Consider the following 12,066-nt stretch of genomic DNA (forward strand, 5'->3'; position numbering starts at 1 on the left):
GTGAAACATGGCAACGATCATTTCATGCCACTCGGGATATTTGACCAAGCACTTCCCAGTTCCCAGCATGAATCACATTTACGTGAGGCAGCATCACTCTCATGTCACCCAAAGGATTCCCTGAGGCATTGCGGGGAAAATCGGACCACACTGTCCCAGGAGCTACCGTTAGTTGCTAAATTCAAGTTCGATGTTAATTGTCATTCAAGCATACAACTAAACAAAGCATTATTCGCCCAGGACCAAGGTGACAATCACAGTACGTACTGTCACACACAGCACATATATTTATTTATTGACAGAGTACAGAATAGACGTTCTGACCCCTCCAGCCGCACGGCCCAGCAAATCCCCTAATTTAATCCCAGCCTAATCAGGGAACAATTTACAATAATTAATTAACCTACCAGCCAGTACGTCTTTCGACTGTGGAAGGAAATTGGAGCATCAGGAGGAAACCCACGCAGTCACGGGGAGAGCGTACAAACTCCTTACAGGAATTGAAACAGTGTTGCAGGTTCTGTAAAGCATTGTGCTAAACACTACACTATGTGCCATATCGTATTTAGTTACGAGAGCACATATAGTCACAAAATAATATTAGCACAAGTCCCTGAATGGTATGGACCGATGACTAATGGTACAAGGGATTTTGTCCTGGAGCCATGTTTCTGCAAGACAAGCACACAGCAGTTCCTCATCTTGCACTGGGTCAGGCACAGAAGAAGACAGTCAAGTTTGTCTTCCAGGGAGTGAATACTGGAGAGCAGCACCAGCGGGAGAGCAGGCCTGCAGGGGCCAGCCCCCAACCCAGTATTCCTACCACGCCTTTGTTCTCTCCCACACTGCTGCCAGCACCTCCTCCCCAGCTGTCTGTAACAGGTGACGCCAAGGCACGAGGGCCTAGTCCGCACAACAACCGAGGACATGCTGCTCCCCCACCATCGGTCTCACGGTTGATGCTCCCAGGACAGCCATGCCCTTAAACTGCCATACTTGCGCTGGACTGCTTTAAAGAAAATTCCTTCCATCCTCTGGGCCTCACTACACCACACTCCAATCCCCCCCCAACCATGCAACTTCACTCAGAACCCTGAGATTACAAACAATCTACTTCTCCATTGACCCCTGGGGTCTGGGTCCCTGCCACTAGACCCAATACTTGGGTGTCTCCATAAGTCAGTTATCATTCACTGACCAGACCAGCCTAACATGTCTTGGTCCTCCAGCCACCCTTCCCCAACCAGGCCCCAACACCACTCTTGGCCCTTGGCCCTTTCTCTCCACCTCCTTCCCAGCCTCCCTCCCCAAATTATATATTCCTGCATCGAGCAAGAAATTATAACTGTGACTGGGTTGCACCTGAGAGCTTGAGCCTCCAATTTTAAATAGGTTAATGATAGCTTTAAAATAGCACAAATTGAAGTTTACATCGATGGATGGAACAGAAGACCAAAAAAATTGCCCTGAGGAAATTAAATATATTTGTGTTTTTTGACATGAAAAATGAAGTATGGTGGATAGAATATACACTGAAGGACAGTTAATCTTGCCTGGTGACAGTGTGTCCCATTTTCACACATAACAGATTACAGCTAAAGTCACTTGAGTCTTATAAGGTTTAGATCTGGAAGAAGGATTGAACAAAAAATCTTAACTGCTAAAGCATTGATAACTAACTGATTTTTGTAGCTTTCTCCTTTAGTGGAAATAAGTTTGGGTATAAAATTAAAACCAAACCAGATTTTGACACAACCACAGCTGATAGATACCTGATCTGAGTCTAGAATTTTCTTTTGATACCTGATACAACTCCTACACGTACATTTCGGTCTTACTAGCTTTGGGTGGTAAGGCTGAGTTCTGTTTCCAGTGGACAAGTTGGCAATGCCTGGTTTGCGTATCAAGAGAAGGATACAGGGATACTACATATTGAACAATAAGGATTCCCCAATTATTGTCTGCAACTATGGTCACCCCATTTATTTCTTATGCGGATAGGTTGGGCGAGCTAGGGGTTTTCTCTTTGGACTGAAGGAGGATGAGACGTGATTTGATAGAGATTTACAAGATGAAAAGAGGCAAAAATAGAGTGGACATCGAGAGAGTTTTTCCAATTACAGAAATGGTTAATACTAGGGGGCATTATTTTAAGGTGATTGGAGGAAATTAAAGGAGAGGATGTCAGAGGTAGTTTTTTTATGCAGAGATTGGTGAGTGCCAAGGGTGGCAATAGAGGCAGATGTATTTGAGGCATTTAGGAAACTCTTAGATAGGTTCACGGATGATAGAAAAATGAATGGTTATGTAGGAGGGAAGGGTCAGATTGATCTTAGAGTGGGATAAAAGGTTGGCACAACGTTGTTGGCCAAAGGGAATTTACTGTGCTGTAGTCTTCTGTGTTCTATTACAGGAAAGATGTGGAGGCTTTGGAAAAATTATGGAAGAAGTTTATCAGGATGCTGCCTGGATTACAGGGTATGAAATATAAGGAGAGGCTAAACAAACTTGGAATGATTTCTCTGGAGCATCAGAGGCTGAGAGGAGACCTGATAGAGGTATATTAGATTATGAGAGAGGCGTAGATAGTTGAAGACACTGAGAATCTTTCATTATTTATTTATTTAGAGGTACAGCATGGTATAGGCCTTTCCAGTCCTTCCAGCTGTGCCGCCAATAATTCCCGGACAACCCTGATTTAAATCTAACTCAATCGTGGGACAATTTATAATGACTAATTAATCCTCCTCATATGTCTTTAGACTATGGGAGGAAACCAGAATGTGGTGATTATATTGAATGAGTTTGAGGCAGGTTCAATAGAATCAAATTTAATATCACTGGATATGTCATGAGATTTGTTAACTTTATGGCAGCAGTATAATAGTATCATTTGTCCCAATTTCCTGCATTGAAAATTCAATAGTTTCAATAGGTACATTTAATGTCAGAAAATATATACAATATACATCCTGAAATTCTTTTTCTTCACAACCATCCATGAAAACAGAGGACTGCCCCAAACAATGAATGACAGTTAAATATTACAACCTCAAACCTTAAATATTACAACCAGCTCCCCCCTCCTATGCATAAACAGCATCAAAGCAATGACCCCCCCACCAGCAAAAACAGCAGCCGCTCCCCCCCACCGAGCACTCGAGCGTGCAGCAAAGCATCAATAAAGCCACAGGCTTGCAGTACCCCAAAGACCACTCATTCACCCGGTAATTTGACATACCACAGGCTCTCTCTCTAATAAGGGAGAAAGAGGTGACCCCGTTTGACAGCGAGAGGGGAGACATAACAAAATAACTCGCTGATGTATGGTGTTAAAAGTCTGTTGCATTGTTTCTTCCGAGCTCTGTGCCCAAAGAACGTAGGGCTCTAGACACATAGTCAGTAGCTAGCTCACTGCTTTCGATCTTCTGTCTCCCACAACACACGAGTTTTCTGCACAGCACTGACCTCGAGTCTGCCCACCTCCAGAGCCACGAAATCCCAGAACCCTGAAGGCACGCTAGTCTTCTAGGCCGAGTCCTTGGCATATCGAATAGACCCCGAGAGTGGGTCCCATTTCTGCAAAGAACCAAAGTCAGCATGCAACTCCAGGTCAGGGTCTTCAAAAGAACCCTGAAAGGGAAAAATCGAGATATTAAAAATAGAGATAGAGCTCTTTCCAGAGATGCAAGCAGAGGAGTCGCCGTTAGGTGCCATTGTCCTCCAATGGTACCAATTAGCCTCAATTGGATTGACGATGATCTGGATTGTATTGCTCTATGACTCTATGAATATTCAAGATTCAAGATTGTTAAATCTCATTTCCTGTACACAAATGTAAGGAGAACAAAATGATTTTTACTCTGGATCCAATGCAACACAAAAACACACAAAAGAAAAAAAGACTTAATAATAATAAAAAAATACAATAAATACAAATACATACATAGCTTATATACATAGGTACATAGCCACTAGGCTGTACATAAGGTGACGTGATGGGAAATAATAAATATGCAGGAAATAGAGGGATGTGGATCATGTTCAGGCAGAAGAGATTTAGTTTATTCAGCATTATGTTTGGTACAGGCATTGTGGGTCGAAAGTTCTGTTCCTATGCTGTACCATTTGAAGTTTTAGTGTTTTATGTAAGAATGATACCTGCATGTGCAAAACCATCAGGAGAAATGGAAGAGGCTCAGGCACTTTTCCCTTGATGAGGGAAGAATAAGGGGGTGAAGATCTGTCAAATTATGAATGAGGAGAAAGGGAGTAAGTGGGGAAAGTAGCTCCTTGTGATGAAGGAGAATACTAGGCCACACAGCTAAGGAATTCCCAACAGCATAGATGCAAGAGTTGGGCAGGTACTGGAAATCTCGAACAATACACACAAAATGCTGGTGGAACTCAGCAAGTCAGGCAGCATCTACTGGGAGAAATAAAATAGAAACATAGAAAACCTACAGCACAATACAGGCCCTACGACCCACAAATTTGTACTGAACATGTCCTTATCTTAGAAATTACAAGGCTTACCTATAGCCCTCTATTTTTGGGCAAAGTCCTTCATTTTCACCTAGGATATGGGTGGGATTTTAGATTCAGGGTTACGTGGGACAGAAAAGCCCTTTCGGTCTGCTGGCTCCGTCCATCACGTCTTCATTTACACTAATCCCGCACGACTAAACCCACTTTAATCTCCCCACATTCCCAACAATTTCCACCTGATTCAACCATTCACCCATGCACCAGGGACAATTTAATGTGACCAGTTCACATTAGCCTGCACGTCTTTGGGATGAGGAGAGTAGACTAGAATTTCCAAAGGAAACATCCTTTGTCAGAGAGAGGACATCCAACCACTTCACAGAGGGAACTGAACTTGAACCAGATCTCTGGAGATGCAAGACAGCAACTCGACTGTGCCATTGTGACTTTTCTAAATGGAAACCATTTCCACAAGGGGCATGTTAGATAGGTGGGTTATGGCCAAAAGAAAAACTGCTGTAGTCACATCACACTTTTGTACAAGGGTGTTTATTATTAACAAAAATAACAAAAAGGAAACTGCCAAAATTTACAAAAAGAGATCTACCAGAAACACTATAATAGCTCTGTACTATTTTTGTCCAGTATGAACTCCAGGAAGCCCTTACTTCTGTTCCCTACTGAGGACAAAGAGCTCCTCTTGTCTTGACATGAGGTCAAACCATCTTTAATTACCAATGAAGTTAACTTTAGACTACACATGAATTAGAATGTGATGCACCCCACAATGTGGTTACAATAATATTACAAAATAAATAGAATATTCTGGTTTCCTCCCATATCTAAAGAAATATAGGGTAAGTTAAATACAGTATACAAACAACATAGACACAATTACTTTCCCCCATGACTAGAGAAATGGAATATTAAAAATTTAAAGTAAATTTTATTATCCAAGTGCATATATGTCATCCTCCAAGAGGACCACAACCTTGTTGTGAAAGCTTGCGTGCTTTAGTGACCTGAGAGCTATGCTGGCTGGAGTCAGGGCTTTATGCTTTGACTCTTAGTGGGGTCACCCATGCCAACCAGGTCAAAGGGAAGAAGCTGGTCCTCCAAGTTCCGAGGTTCATCTCAGGGCTAACAACCTGACTGGTCAAACAAAACTGCCACGGAAACCGCAATAAAGAATCCTTCGACATCTAAGTGAAACGGTATTCCTGTGACTCCACCCGGAACTTGCACGACTCACAGAGCAGTGAAAACTGAGTGGAGGACAGTCATGATGAAGGAAGCCCTGAACACTGTCCAAGGTGGAGGACCTTCATTGCTGCCCTAAGCATCAGAGGCACAACAGGCAGTAGGTAGGGAGGGTACATATATGTCACCATACACAACCCTGAGATTCATTTTCCTGTGGGCATACTCGGCAAATCAATAGAACAGTAACTATAACCAGATCAATGAAAGATCAACCAGAGTGCAGAAGACAACAAACCATGCAAATGCAAATATAAATAAATAGCAATAAATAACAAGAACATGAGATAATGAGATAAAGAGACTTTGAAGTGAGATCTTTTATTCAAGAGCCTGATGGTTGAGGGATAGTAACTGTTCTTAAACCTGGTGGTGCAAGTCCTGTGGCTCTTGTACCTTCTACCTGATGACAGGAGCGAGAAAAGAGCATGGTCTGGATGGTGGGGATCTCTGATGATGGATGAGTCCGACGTCTATGGTGGGAAAGGCCAACCCGAGTGCATTAATGCAGTTTAGGATGAAGTAAGAGCATACCAGGGAAGACACTGAAGTGCATACACTTAACGCAATGTCTGGTGACTGACAATGCAATGTTTGTGTGCCTGTAAGGAGCGTGTTTTCCTAGTGCTCTCCATCACAGAGCATTTAATACAAATGACATGATGTAAGGAAAGAGAAACTAGATAAACACGAAGGGGACAGGAGGTTATATTCTTGGCAACACAAAAAATAAGATGCTGGAGGAAGTCAGCAGTCAGTCAGCATCTATGGAGGGTAATAAACAAATCAACATTTCAAACCGAGACCCTTCATCAGGACTGGAGGCAGCAACAAGCAAGATTAAGAAGGTGGCGGAAGGGGAAGGAGTACGAGCTGGCAGACGACAAGTGAGATGAAGTAGGTGGTCAATGATGAAGGGTGGGTGAAGTGAGAAGATGGGAAGGGATAGGTGCAGGGCTGAAGAAGCAGGAATCTAATAGAAGATGAGAGTAGATCATAAGATTAAGGGAAGGAGGAGGGACACCAGAGGGAAGTGAAGGAGCAAGAGGTGGATCAGTTTAGAATCATCTGATTCAATGGCTGTACATTTGTTTTAATTCCAGGAAAGATTATTTGAAATATTTGCTTTCTGTCCAATATGGTCTTGCCTGACACTGGAAATGCCCAATCATATTTCTGGATTTGACCTGAAAACGGTCACAGTTACACTGCACACCATAAGCAATTGATTTTTTGGAAGCGTAGCACTGTAGAAAGTCGCACCGAGGACAAAATCCAGCTTGCTTTAGCTGCAGGAGCTTTTATCTTCCATTTAACCACTAGATGAAACAAGCAAAATCTGATGGACTCTTTACACGTGAAGCTCCAGTCAAAGATGGAAACTTTTGAAAAACACTCCAAGCTGACAAAGCAAACGTTCATTGAGCTTCGATCAATGAGATGAACTTGTCAGTGCCCAATTCCCAGACAAGTAGGCATGCCACTGCAGAGAGAAAATTTTATTGACATGTCAGCACCCAGCATTTCCTGATAATGAAGCTACTTTTGGCTTCTTAGATCACATGTCTCAAGCCAGCTCTCATCATTCGATTTCCCAGGCAAGCTTTGAAGGTTCAGTTATCCCAATGAACTGGCCGACTTTTGAGTCTGCAACCGTGAATTTCTTGGGAGGATTCCTGGAGCAGCAATCCCATATTAACACGGAACAAGTTAGTTGGCCAGCCAGTACAGAGCCACAGAACAATTGCCCCAAATAAGGAACTTAATGAATTGATGGTAAAGTTATGTCTCTCTGCAGTTTATTTACACAAACAGCATCTTGCTCTCAAATTCCCTGTTACGTAGGAGAAAGATTCGGAATTGAACAGTACTTGTCCAATAAACTCAATACATAGTTAATATTAATAATTCATCATTTCTATTCCTTCTAACAATGATAATTGTCCATCCAGTGTCTGGGACAAAGAGGATTATTTAAACTATTGCATCTCATACCAATCATATAGCCAATTACATTAAAGATTCAAATGTATAAAGTATCTAATTTTCACTTTTACTTAAACTCCATTTTTCTCTTTTTCATGTTATTTCTCTTTCTGTACCTGATTTAATTCTTGTCTCCTTATTCGCTGTTCCTCTTTCAATACCTTCATTTGTCAAGAGAAAAGCTCTTAATCCTCTTGCTCAACTCAGGTCTCAGATACCACATTCATCCTGTGTGCTAAGATCTAAAATAACTGCAGATGCTGCTGATCTGAAATAAAAATAGCAATTGCTGGTCAGGTCAGACAGCATACACAGAAAGAGAAACAGGTAAGGTTTCAGCAATGACCCATTATCAGAACTCTTCTCAAATGTGAAATATTTTTCTTTCCAGCTATGCTGCCTACTTTGCTATTCTTTTTACAAAATTTTCTGGGCTTTTTTTATAGGTCTCCAGCATCTGCAGTTATATTTTATATTCAGTCTCTTATTGTATACCCTCTATGAATTTCATGATTTCAATGCACTCACCTTCTGCTATTCTATATAACTTTGCATCACTTATAGCAGTCAGTAATATGTGTCTGTTAAACAGTTTGTTCCCCCAGCAGAATTTTAGGCTCTCACTTAGCTATTTATAAATTGTTTCACAGCATTAGGCATACATTTTTACAGCCATTTCACTCAAAGAATGTAGCAAGGAAGATATGCAGATACTAATCTGAAGCTGCATAGCAATGCAATCGGCCATTGCTGGATGTTCAAAATGTTCAAACTCTTTCTGTTTCAGAAGAATGAACTTACTCATTCCTTACTGGTAAAACAGAGATGGAGACGATGGTCTGGGAGCTGATTTGCAGTGAAGCTATTCTGTTTTTTTTCATGTTGCATGCTACACACTGTGAACTTGCCACATCACTGGGTTTTTCTCTCTGACGTCTGTATTGGATTGAAGCTTGACAGCAGTTCCCACAATAAATCAAAGATTGGCTCTGTTGGTAGCAGTCTGCTCACTTGAGCTGGAAATAAGTGCCTTCATGGAGCTGGGACCCAATGGGGTGCATGCCAGTGTGCTGAAGGCTCACTGACTGAAGCACAGTGTACGCTCAAAAATATTCAGAGAAATTGGTCTGCAAACTGTTCAGCTCCAAGGCAAGGCTGATGATTTTTATTAAGACACAAGAGATTCCGCAATGTAACACAGCATGGTGCATCTAAAATTAATCATTTTTAGAATTTGTTGACCTGTCTATTGCTCTGGTAAGGCAGAGGGTTGTTATGTAGTCAACAGTTTGCAGTTACTGAAAATGGTAGTGGACGGCATGGTAGCTTAGTGGTTAATACATCACTTTATAGCACCTGTGTTTGGGGTTCAATTCCTGCCACTGTCTGTAAGAAGTTTAAACGCTCTCCCCATGACCGTGGGTTTGGCCAGACGCTCCAGTTTCCTCCCACATTTCAAAGACGTATGGACAAGTAGCCGTGGGCATGCTATAATGGCGCCTGAAGCATGGCAATACCATGCGGCTCCCCCCAGCACAATCCTCGGACTCTGTATGTTGTTGATACAGGAAGTGGATCCCAGTGGGACTTCAATACCCTGCAGCTCAAGTAGGACCATTTGATGATTGGTTGTGATTAGCCTGGCAGAAATAGGACATTCAGGTTGCAACTAGGTTTGAGAGGATGAAGTTTGTGGCGTGGGTGAGGTGACCAGAGGGTGTCAGTGGGGACCCAAAGGAGGTAAATAGTACACGTGAAGCCAGTCTTCCTGAATGGGATTTGCTAGGAATGGACTAGAGATACAGGAGAGGAAGATTATCTTTAGCCAACTATGAGGCAGCCTCACATGCTGCTGAAGGACTGCTCCCTGTGTGAGTTGCTCACATCAAGACAATTGCAAAAGTCAAATAACAGGGCAACCGTATCCAGGACCCCCATCCCCACCACCATCCATCACAGGTCATTGAACCTGCTCCAGAAAGGGACAGAAAATAATATAGGAAAGAAATTATGCCACAAACTTTTGGAAACTCACTCTAATTAGTACTGATATTGGTTTATTATTGTCATGTGTACCAAGATGCAGTGAAAAACTTGTCTTCCTTACTGGTTTTACAGATCAAATCATTACACAGTGCATTGAGCTAGAATAAGATAACATAATAGCAATACAGAATAAAGTGTAATAACTATTAAAAGCTTGCAGTGATAGTACAATGCAGGTAAAGGATAAATTGCAAGATCATAGTGAGGTAGACTGTGAGGCCAAGAATCTATTTTTATCTTATAACGGGTCCATTCAAGAGTTTAATAACAATGTCCTTGAGCCTAGTACTTGTGCTTTCAGACTCTTGTATCTTCTGCCCAACGGGAGAGGGGAGAAGAGAGAATGTCTGGAATGGGTGGTGTCTTACTCAGTCTGACCATGCATGCATCAATTCATTGCAGAGGAAGACTGCACTGTTTCATTCACGTTAGACTGTAACACAACTTGGTATATCTTATTCCTTGAGGGATGGAGAAGCAACTATTATTCATCTGTTTTAAGAACCGTTAACCAGTTTAAAGCTCTGGTAGAACAGAGGGTTATTATATAGTCAATAGTTCGATCAACATTGGCATCATCAAATTTTGCAGAACCCAATGCACTACTGGCCCATTGTAGCCACACCATTACACCCTCTCCAGCTTTAGATTTGACTTATGCTTTCCATCCCAGCAAATCAAACTCAGGAAACTTTACAACTGAGCTGTAGGTTAGAAGCTTGCTTGGGATGATGATGTACTTCACACCTTCCAAAACGTTGTTGTCACAATACATATCCTAAAACGTTTCCAAAAGACCAAGTGGTGAGATGGATGTGGAGATCTCATATCTTGCTTCCACGTTTTTTTTAAAATCATACATCATAGGACAGTATAGTTCAAGAACAATCCCTTTATCCTATAATGTTGTGCCAAACTAATTAAAACAATAATACCTAATCCCTTTTACCATCACATGCTCCCTCCATATCCTTGCATTCTTTTTATGTTCATGAGTCTATCTAAGAGCCTAAGTGCCTCTTTCCTATTTGCCACCACCACAGTCCATGGCAGTGAGCATTTTAATTCTGAATAATTTATCGATTTTTGGCAGGCAATTGGCAATTGGTAATTGATTTATTATTGTCACATATACTCAGATGCAATGTATAGCTTTATTTTGCATTCCATACAGACAGATTGTTCCAAACATAAGAACATCTAGGCAGTACAAGAAAAAACAATAACAACGTCCTGATGAAGGGTCTAGGCCCGAAACGTCAATTCTTTGTTTCTTTTCATAATTGCTGCCTGAGCTGCTGTTTCTCCAGCATTGTGTGTGTGTTTCTAGGCAATTACAGAATGCAGAATATGTTACAGTTACACAGGAAGTGTAGTGCCAGCACACAGTAGGGTGCAAGGGCCATGACAGGTAAATTGAGAGATCAAGAGTTCATCTTTAAAGTATAAGCGGTCCATTCAAGAGTTTCGTAATGGTGGGATAGAAGCTGTCCTTGAGTATGGTGGTTCATGGTTTCACAATTTGTATCTGCTGCCAAATGAGAGCTGGGCAAAGAGAGAATCACTGGGGTTTAGAGGAATCTTGGGTTATGTTGGCTGTTTTTCCAAGTCATCAGGAAGTGTAGACTGAGTCAATGATGGAGTGGCTGGTTTCTGTGTTAGACTGGGCTGGGTTCAAACTTCTCAGCAATTTCTTGCAGTCTTGGGTGGAGGGCCAGTGTAGATAACCTTGGAGCTAAGATTGTATACATGTACAGTGCAATGGAGTGGGGGTGTAGCTGCAAGGGGTTGACTTTGGATATGATGAGTCATAAGTGTGATGGTATGCAGTAGAAGTGTCAGCTGGGATATTTGAGGTGAGGCGGATTGTAGCGAGAGAATGAGGGGTAGGTGATAAGGAATTGGAAAACCTTATCCTTCTGCTCTGCAGTCTGCAAGATGGATAGTGATGCCAGAATGAAAGGTCTGGAGTTCCTCAGTACTAGAGCAGGGCCCTTTTAAAATATTGATAAATATTGGTAAATAAACATATTTCCTACGGTATAAGGTTAAATTATGATCCGTACTCCACCCGAGTTTGGCCAACACGAACCCAACCCAACTCAATGACCTGCAACTATTTCCAAACCTAACACAATTAGTACTGCATGTATCACCAGCTCAGACCTGCTGCTCATTTGCTGGAGGATGAAGATCTGAACATTGATTAAGTTCAGAGGACATATGCAGTAATACCCAGCCTCAAACAGCACAGCCTGTCCCAAACCAAAATGGGTTTTTTTCCCA

The sequence above is a fragment of the Hemitrygon akajei genome, chromosome 21, assembly GCF_048418815.1.
Source record: "Hemitrygon akajei chromosome 21, sHemAka1.3, whole genome shotgun sequence".
NCBI classification, from domain to species: domain Eukaryota; kingdom Metazoa; phylum Chordata; class Chondrichthyes; order Myliobatiformes; family Dasyatidae; genus Hemitrygon; species Hemitrygon akajei.